Here is a 9732-nt window from a genome sequence, read left to right on the forward strand (position 1 = left end):
AGAAGGCAGAGACACAGGCAGAGGGAGATGCAGCCTCCCCATAAGGAGCCGGATGCGGGACTCGATCCCAGGACCCCGGGATCACACCCTGAGCCGAAGGCAGACGCTCAACCGCTGAGCCGCCCAGGCGTCCCGGGATGGAGATTTTTTTAAATTCATTTTTAGATTCTCTGGCTCTTAACTCATTACCTGGTCACACATAATACATTTGGGGAGAATGAGTAAATACATGCATTCGTTAATTGCAATTAGTAGCTCAAACTTGGGCTCAGGTCCTAAGTCACTTCTCTGCTGTGTGAACTTGGCTGAGTTATCGAGGCTCTCTGCCTCAGTTTCTTCATATGTAATGTAACAGATAATACCCGCCTTGTAAGTTGCTGCGAGAATTAAGGAAGCAATATAAATAAAGAAGTTAGCATAGTGCCTGGCACAAATAGATACTCAATACATGTTAGTTCTAGCTATCATACCTCTTAATTTTAGTAGCTGCTTTATAGTGTTGCCTAGGGAAAATTGTAAATTATAGATACCCAGGGCCTACCACTGAAGATGATTGCTCTGAAGGTCCAAGCAGGGCAGTTTTAAAGCTCCATGGGGTACTCTCTCTCTCTCTCTCCCTCTCTAAAAAAACAAAAGAAATATTTTTTAAAAAGGGAGGACACCCGGCTAAGGGTCTGACTTTAACTTCTGTTCAGGTAATGATCTCAGGGTGGTCGGATTGAGCTCCACCCACTGCAGAGCCTGCTAAAGATTGAATCTCTCGCTCTCTCTGCCCCTCACCCTCTTAAAAATAAATTTTAAAACGTGTTTTTTTTTTTTTTTTTTTTAAAAGCTCCAGGGGCAGCCCTAGTGGCGCACCGGTTTAGGGCCGCCTGTGGCCCGGGGTGTGATCCTAGAGTCCCCAGATCGAGTTCCATATCAGGCTCCCTGCATGGAGCCTGCTTCTCCCTCTGCCTGTGTCTCTGCCTCTCTTTCTCTGTGTCTCTCATGAATAAATAAAATCTTAAAAAAAATAAAAAATAATAAAAAAGGCTCCACTAGGGATTTAAATGATCAGTCTGATTGACAACTACTGCTCTGTTCAAATTTCTGTGTGGATGAAATCACACAAAATTTATCTAAACTGTGAATGCCCTGGAAACACAAGGCCAGAGTCTGAAAGAGCCCTTTAAACTGGTAAATGCTCGGGATCCCTGGGTGGCGCAGCGGTTTGGCGCTTGCCTTTGGCCCAGAGCGTGATCCTGGAAACCCGGGATTGAATCCCACATCGGGCTCCCTGCATGGAGCCTGCTTCTCCCTCTGCCTATGTCTCTGACTCTCTCTCTCTCTCTCTGTGTGACTATCATAAATAAATAAAAATTAAAAAAAAAAATAAACTGGTAAATGCTGTGCTAACTTGTTGAAAGTCTTTAGGACTCATCCTTTCTCTTTTCCTTCATACAAAAGAGTGATCACAGCAGCTAAAATTTGCTGAGTACTTTCTATATGTCTGGCATTGTGCTAAGTGCTTCAAATATGTTATCTCATTTAATTTTCTTCATAAACTCAGACTAATTAACTTGCTCAACTCACACAGCTGTTAAGAAGCAGAGCCAGGATATAAAAGCAGCTCTATTTTTAAAAACAACAAAAGCAAAGATATAAGTGGGGATACAACAGGCCCAAAACTTCTGTGTGCAGACACCACAAACAAAATGAAAATGAAACCTACTGAATGGGAGTAAACATTTGCCCATCATATACCTGATAAGGGGCTAATATCTAATATATAAGGAACTCATACAACTCAATAGCAAAAAGAAAAAAACCACACACATGGGCAGAGGATCTGAATAGACATTTTTCCAAAGAAGACATACAGCTGGCCAACAGACACATGAAAAGATGCTCTACATCATTAATCATCAGGGAAATACAGATCAAAACCACAGTGAGATACCATCACCCTTGTTAGAATGGCTATTATTAAAAAGACAAGAGATAACAAGTGTAACAGGATGTGGAGAAAAGAGAACCCTCATACACTGTTGGTGGGAATGTAAATTGATGCAGCCACGATGGAAAACAGTACAGATGCTCTTCAAAAAATTAAAAATAGAACTGCCATATGATCTAACAGTTCCACTCTGGAGATTTATCTGAAGAAAATGAAAACCCTATCTTGAAAAGCTATACCCCACATTCATTGTAGCATTATTTACAATAGCCAAGATATGGAAACAACCTAAGTGTCCATCAGTGGATGAATGGGTAAAGAAATTATGATATACATATTTAATGGAATATCATTCAGCCATAAAACAAATGAAATCTTGCCATTTGCATCAACGTGGATGGACCTCAAGAGCATTATGTTGAGTGAAGTAAGTCAGACAAAGAAAGACAAGTACTGTATGAGCTCTCCTATATGTGGAATCTAAAAGAACAAACAAAATAAAAATTTTAAAAAAGAACAAAAAATAAGCTCATAGATGTAGAGAACAGATTGGTGGTTGCCAGAGGCAGGATGTAGAGGGCAGGAGAAATAGGTGAAGGGGGTCAAAAAGTAAAAAGAAAAATGAATGAATAAATGAATGAATGAATGCAATTCTGTCCACGTCCTTATCCAGCACCCAGTGGTCCTCAAGCTTGAGTTGATAACTGGAATTCCCTGGAAGGACCTCAATCCCAGAGTTTTTGGTTCAGTGGGTTTGTGTGGGGTCTGAGAACTTTCATGTCTAACAAGTTTGCAGGTGATGCTGATGCTGAGTAGAGGTCATCTCTCTACTCTTACAGTTTACACCTCTTAAAACCACACTATCTGCTTTAACACTTTGGGATTCTCTTCTCCCAAGACTGCTCAGAGAGAAAATGTACATGCTCCCTAACTCCCTGTCTCTGCCATCCTCCCCTCTCCCTGCAAAACCACAGAAATTTTTTATTTTAAGGATTATATTACTATTTACTATAAGGAACATAAGAGAGATAATTCAGTTTTAAAGTTAGGGATATTACAGCGTCCTGTATTCTGGAGACTGTCTCCATTTTGAGGCAATTAACTACAAGCTCTGCTGGACCTCTGTCTGCTTTTGTTGTAGGGACTGCAGCTCACAAACATCTATCTTCATTCTAACTCCCAAAGATAAAAGCCAATGTTCCTCCTTCCTACACGTAAGCTCAATTTCCTGAGATACAGAGGGTGAAGAGGCAATGAAGGCAAACCAATGGGTAATCTTTGCCATGGTGAGCAATTTGCACTTTAAGGATCCTTGTCAGATACACACCTTGAGAGGGGAGACTGAGATCCCTTCGGAGGAGGTGAGCTAATTGTGGGGGGAATCTTACAACCTCGTTCCTCACTGGCCCTAGACTCTTGCAGTTTTCTCTGTTCCAGATTCGGGAAGATGGTGATTCTAAGGCCTGAGAAGCCTGCATGAAGCCAGGATGAAGAGTCCCTGGCCTTGAGATTAGAACCACATTCCAGGCATCCCAAACACATTCCAGGCATCCCAAACTAGGATGCTTAAAGAAAATGCATTTTATTTTTAAAAAGATTTTATTTATTTATTCATGAGAGACACACACACACAGAGACAGGCAGAGAAACAGGCAGAGGGAGAAGCAGGCTCCACGCAGGGAGCCCTACGCAGGACTCGATTCCGGGTCTCCAGGATCACACCCTGGGCTGCAGGTGGCGCTAAACCGCTGCGCCACCGGGGCTGCCCGAAAATGCATTTTAAAGACAATGTTAACCAAGATGTCATATTTCTACAGTTCACATCATTAAGTACTTCAGGTGCAATCGAATTAACTGGCCTGCTCTCAGGACCCTCAAATCCCACCCTACAAGAATGCATTATGTAAGCTCCAAATAGGTGACTTACAGATATTTGGAACACGGTGTGTCTGCAAGATAGGGATTGGTAGTTCAGAAATAGCAAGACAGGGCATATTCCAAGCATGGGCACCTGTGGTCAGAAATTTGCAGAAGTTTGGTGCTCCACGCAATGTGAGCAGGAACTGTTGATTCAATGGAAGTGTGATTCCCTTTTAGGAAAATATAATAGAAATGTCTTGCAAGCAAAGAGGCTGCTGGGAAAGCAAACCCATCTGAGACAGACTCTGTTGCTATTTTGGTATTTGTTTTAGTCAGCTAAAAGTCCATACCATCCATGCATCTGACCACATTCTTATTTCAAACATTGGGGCCTCTGTAGATTCTATTTCAAGTTTTGACAGTTAGAAAACCTGTTAGTATTACAGTTCCCAGAATGTGGGTACCCTTGCTCTCTCTAGTTCCAAACATTGACAGGCTTTTTTCCCATCTATTTTTAAAACATTTCTTTGGAACTTCAATTTCTCCCTGTTTAAAATATGACGCTGAATTCTTTTTAAAAATCTGATAAGGGTCACATATTGGTCATTCTTCTCATTGCTACTTAATGTAAGATAGTTGTCAAAAATAGAGTGCAGAGATCTTTAAAAGTTATTGCCTAATTAAGTGTATACATAGGAAAAAAAGATCTGATGGACTCACACGGAATTAACAGAGGTTACCTTGGTAGGAGGGGGGAGGCGAAATTTTCTAGTTGTATTTTGTCTTTCTGTCCTAATAAGCGAAATGCTTACACATTTCTATGTTTGAAAACATTTAGCAAGGAACTTGTATTACTTTTATGAAAAGGAAAAAAAAACAGGAAGAAAAACAATAAACATACTTTAAAAATGTATCACATCATTTAAAGAGAGAGATTTTTTTTCTGTTTAAATAGAAATATTATGTAGGTTTCCAGAATAACTCACCAAACTCTTCAGCAGGATATCCAGTGACAACACTCTTGGATAGCGAGGAAGTAAGAGTGAGAAGCATATGTCCTGCGGAGAGATTTTTAGGCTGGCTAAGAGCCTTTGCCAAGTTTGTACGCCCCAATCTGATGTTATCAGAGCCTCTTGAATTCTTCCCAGTATCTGCTCTGGACTCCCAGGGTTATAGCTACCTTGAAGTGCACTGCAATCAATACAGTGCAATAGAAGTGCTAAGTATGGTAATAATTCCTCTTCAGTGAGCTGAAACTTGACTTTCAAAGGTTGCTTCTCATTACTCACTTCTGGCATCTCATTACTTAGCTCTTCGAATAGTATTCTATAACTGCCCCAGGTTGAATAATAGAAGTCTGTCTTCATCACGGTAAATGCAAGTTGCCATTATAGGTATCCTCCTCTCCATTTTTCTTTATGGCAGAGCTCATCTTTCCTATCTCCTTCTGTGCCAGTAGTTGGATTGTTACTGTTAGTAATGATAGATGAGAAATCTTTTTGAAAGCTGTTCTATTTCATGAGCCACAGATATTTTCTTATAAAAGAGTGATGCATATAATTTCCTTTAACGACATTCCTCTATCTTGTGAGGATCAAATATGATCACATGTGTTCAAGCATTTTGTAAATTGTCAAGTATTCTGGCAATAAAAGACATTCTTATTTTTAGTCCCATGTGTGTCCCAGTCAGAGAAAAACCCTTTCGCGCTGCCAAAAGTAAAATAGATTTTCATCTATGCATTTCATTTTGCCAGTATTTCTTACGCAGACACATATGTTTCATTAATGCTTGTTGTGCTTATTTTTATGAATTATTCTCTCTTGATGTATTAAAGATTATTAACTACAATGTGACTAACAACAGGTTCTATCACACATATGATAAAGGAGTGACTATGTAAACTATTGAAGCCTTTTTGACCAAATACTGTGGTTAAGTTTATTTTAGTTCTCATTCACCAGCAAGGCTTAACTGAATACCTATTATAGTCTGAGGCACTGGATTTCTCCGGTGAAGGAGAGAGGCACTGCCCTTGGCTCGCTGGAGCTTAGACTTCCATGACTGTCCATTTTCAAGGCAGTGACCATTCATTGAGGCATCTTTCTGTTTCCACCTTTGGGCTGGATATTCTTTCCAACTGCATTTCTTCGACTTTCTGCCTTAATAAGTAAAATACAGACTAAAGCAACATTTTTATTTATTGCTTGTGACACCTGCAGTGCTTCAGATCATTCCTCTGAATAACAACTATTGTTGCACATGTGGATATAGAATGCCTAAGGGATTGATGCAATCTGTGCTGAGCCTGGACTGTCCAGCTCTTGGAACTCAGAGGGGAGGGACTATTTCTCAGAAGTAGGTTCAGGTACTGAAGCCCCACAAATGATTCAGAAGCAAGTAGGCTTGTCCTGGGGGACAAACACCTGCCTAATGGATCATGGCAAGAGAGGTCTGCAGTCCTGGTGGTCTGGTTGTGAGATAGAGTTTCTAAGTAATTAACATGGTGCTCTAGAATCCAGGGCAGAGGAGGGAGTTCAGAACTTCAGGCAGGAAGGCTAGCACTATTAAGAGATTTGCTCGTAGATAACAGTGTCCTGGCCCTCCCCACAACCGAAGACTTAGAGATGGTAACTGCTCAATGCCAAGGCACAACCCAGTCAAAATAAAGAGACCATGATCAGAAGCCCAGCTGGGATAGAGTCAGTGGGATTCTGGTGCTGAGTCAGAAGAGTTTCAAGGTCCAGAGTCCATAAATTTAGGTCTGGACGAAGGCTGGGTATACAGGTGGGAATCATGGGAATCAGCTCAGCCCCACAGGGGTGGAGGGCTGGTGAAGACGGAGGCAAGCAGACAGGGCCCCTCCCTTTAGTTGTGTGACTTGTTCATTTGCACAAGGGCCTCCATCCCAGAGGACAAGGGCTGGAAACCAGCCTGTGTTCTGCTCAACAAGCCTTGTGTCCTGGTGCAGGGCACCAGCTGGCTCTGGAAAGGGCCACCTTTTCTGGTTCACAAAGTGGTTCCACTTGGTTCATAAAAGGCTACCACCTGGGCCTGGTACCATGGAAACATGATATTCAGAGGCTAGGAACTAATTTAAAATATCCCAACTGATAGTAGTCTACCTTGTATTAAGACAGAAAAAAAATTTGAGAAAGATCCCAAAGTATCCAGGGCTGGAGTCTCAGAAACAACCATGTGGAGCTAAAATGCATATAGACTCAAAGTGCCTTTGGAATTCAGAGAATAAGTCAGAAAAATGTTGCTTCTAAAGAGTGCTAGCATGATTAAGCTACTTGAATTTACATTAAAAAATACATCTGTGGCCTTTCAACAGTTTTATTTTTGTAATTTTAGCTCACCAACTATTGTTCTCTCTGTGTTACAAAGGAGGTGTCTATTGTTACTTCTCACTGGGCAGTATACTTTAATTTTAGTAACGTATTTTACTGAGATTTGACCCCTTTGATTTATTCTTGCATATAAAAGTAATAACCTCTTAGAATGTGATTATATAGTGTGATAAAATATTTCACCATATAGTAAATTACATGCCATTTAAAAGATGATGTCTTATTTAGGTCAACTGTACCAGGACCCAACGCCCTTTTTAAAACATTCAAAGCATTTGATGGATTCATTGCTGAGTGCACTATAAATAAATACAACCTCGAATTCCAGACAATGAAAATGTGCTAGGGGATACATCAAAGCCACGACCAAGGTAGAAAGATAGAAAGAGCTTGGATTAGCTGTCTACAAGCCAATCCTGCCAGTAACGGTGCATCATTGTCTCCATATCTCTTAATATGGGCTTCATTTGCCTCCTCCATAAAAATGAAGGGAGGATTGCATAGATCAGCACTCTTCAAAGTATCTATCATAGCATGCCAGTCCTGGAAGCTGTTAGGTGTTACCTGAAGGGAAAAAAGGTTTTGTGATCAAATGAGTTTGGCAAACAAAATATAGCAGGTTTTTTCACTTTGGGGTTTCTCAGAGTCTTCAAGAGGACACATTAAGCGTCACATTAAGTGATGTGTCCTCTTGTGTTCTCTAAGTGAGCTGGCCAAAGAATCTTCTGTTTAGTAGTATCTTGTGTACTTTAGACTATAGTTTGAGAAAGACTGATCTAGTTGGTCGCTCGGATTGTTTCTGTTCCCTTAAATTCTGATTCTAGTTCAGTTTGGAGAAATGAGGTTATTCTGTTTAGGGGATAGAAAGCAATGGCTTGCCTTCCTCTTGCAGCTCAAGGGCAGATCTAAAATTTAAAGTCTCCACTCTACAGTCAATCTGAACCTACTGGGTGGTCGGAAGAGTGAAGACCAGATTTCATTCAGGGGTTGAAGCTTCAATTCTACTCAAGCCAAAAATAATGTCTCACTTTCCCATGTCAAATTTAGAGCTATTCTTCACATTCTAGGAGAGAAGAAAGAGAGCTATTTGTTGGGGGGCGGGGAACCAAAATGGTCATGAATAATCTACTTCATTCCAGTCAATTAGGAAGAAAAATGCAGTCCCCAAAGCACATTTTGAATTGGTATAGTTGAGAAACCAAAATAGACTGACTTACAGTAGAATTAGATTTACTATTTCAAGCCCTGCTATATATTTATCCTTATTTGGTTGCTTTTCTCAGAATTGCATGACTATGGAAATGGGAGTGACCTTTTGAGGTCATGGAGCAGATCATCTTGTGTCCAGGAAGGATTTCACTCAAATTCTCCTAATTACAGATTCAGCAGGAGGCCCATCTTGACTTCTGATTGTAGAGCAAGTAGTTGGTTTGGGCACATCCTATCTCACATGTAAATCCTCTTAGAGGAGCTCAGCATGCTGTGGTCCTGGGAGCCCTTGGTACTGGAGGAATTCAGTCTGCCAGTCATGTCCTCAGGTTCTCAGAAAAATGGCTCTAGGCAGTTCTACTTGCAGAGGTTTCTGTGTTTCATGTCACATGGTCCAGTTGCCCTAGCCAAAGCAAAGTGGATCAGGATCACCCTGAGACCCAAAGATAGTCATCTATAGGCTAGCAACTCTACTCAGTAGGAGCTCCACTTACTGCGTAGTTCACCCAGTCTGCAGCACATGTTTTAGTGAATCCCTGTCTCTGGAGCCACCCTTCATGTCCTGAAACTGTCCTATCAGGTGTGCTACTCAGCCCCCCTTCCTCAGGCTGCCACACTGTCACTGGTGGGGTCTTTCAAGGGTAGCTGTCACTACCCCTAATGCCTCTTTGCCAGAATTGGAAAAACTCACCCTCTCTCAAATAAAATTGTTCCACATGAGTAAATCATTGAATACTCGCATACACATACCACATGCTTTCCCACTCACACACCCTCTGGAAGCCAAGGCTCACACAGTTGTCATGATCTGAGCAGCTGGCTATACTTCCCATTTTTTTAAAAAAGATTTATTTATTTTAGAGAGAAAGAGAGAGCATGAGTGTGAGGAGGGAGAGAAGCAGACTCCCCGCTGAGCCTGGAGCTGGACTCTGGGCTCGATCTCAGGACTCTGAGATCAGGAGCTGAGCTGAAATCAAGAGTTGGATGTTTAGTGGACTGCACCACCCAGGCTCTTCTATATTTCTTCCATTTTTACTGGTGGTAGTTCTAATGGCTCCCATCCCCGCCCACAGCCTGTTATGCAGGTCACTCCAGGGGTCACATCTTAGTCCAGGTCCTGGCTTCTCCCTGTCTGCCTGCTCCGTTGCAGCATACTGCCCCTAACCCACCACATCACTGGCAGGTCAACCAGAACTCTGGGTGCTACTATACTCTTATTTCAAAAGACTTTTGACAAAATCTCTAATTTTATAACTTTATTAATAAGATTGGTCGTTTTTGAAGCTGGCTGAGCACCTATGCCCAAAGAGTCTTGATTTACATATCACCTGGAAGGAAACCCCTGAGTCCACGCTGCAGGTCTCTCTTCTCAGC

Source organism: Canis aureus, chromosome 1 (genome assembly GCF_053574225.1).
Source record: "Canis aureus isolate CA01 chromosome 1, VMU_Caureus_v.1.0, whole genome shotgun sequence".
NCBI classification, from domain to species: Eukaryota; Metazoa; Chordata; class Mammalia; order Carnivora; family Canidae; genus Canis; species Canis aureus.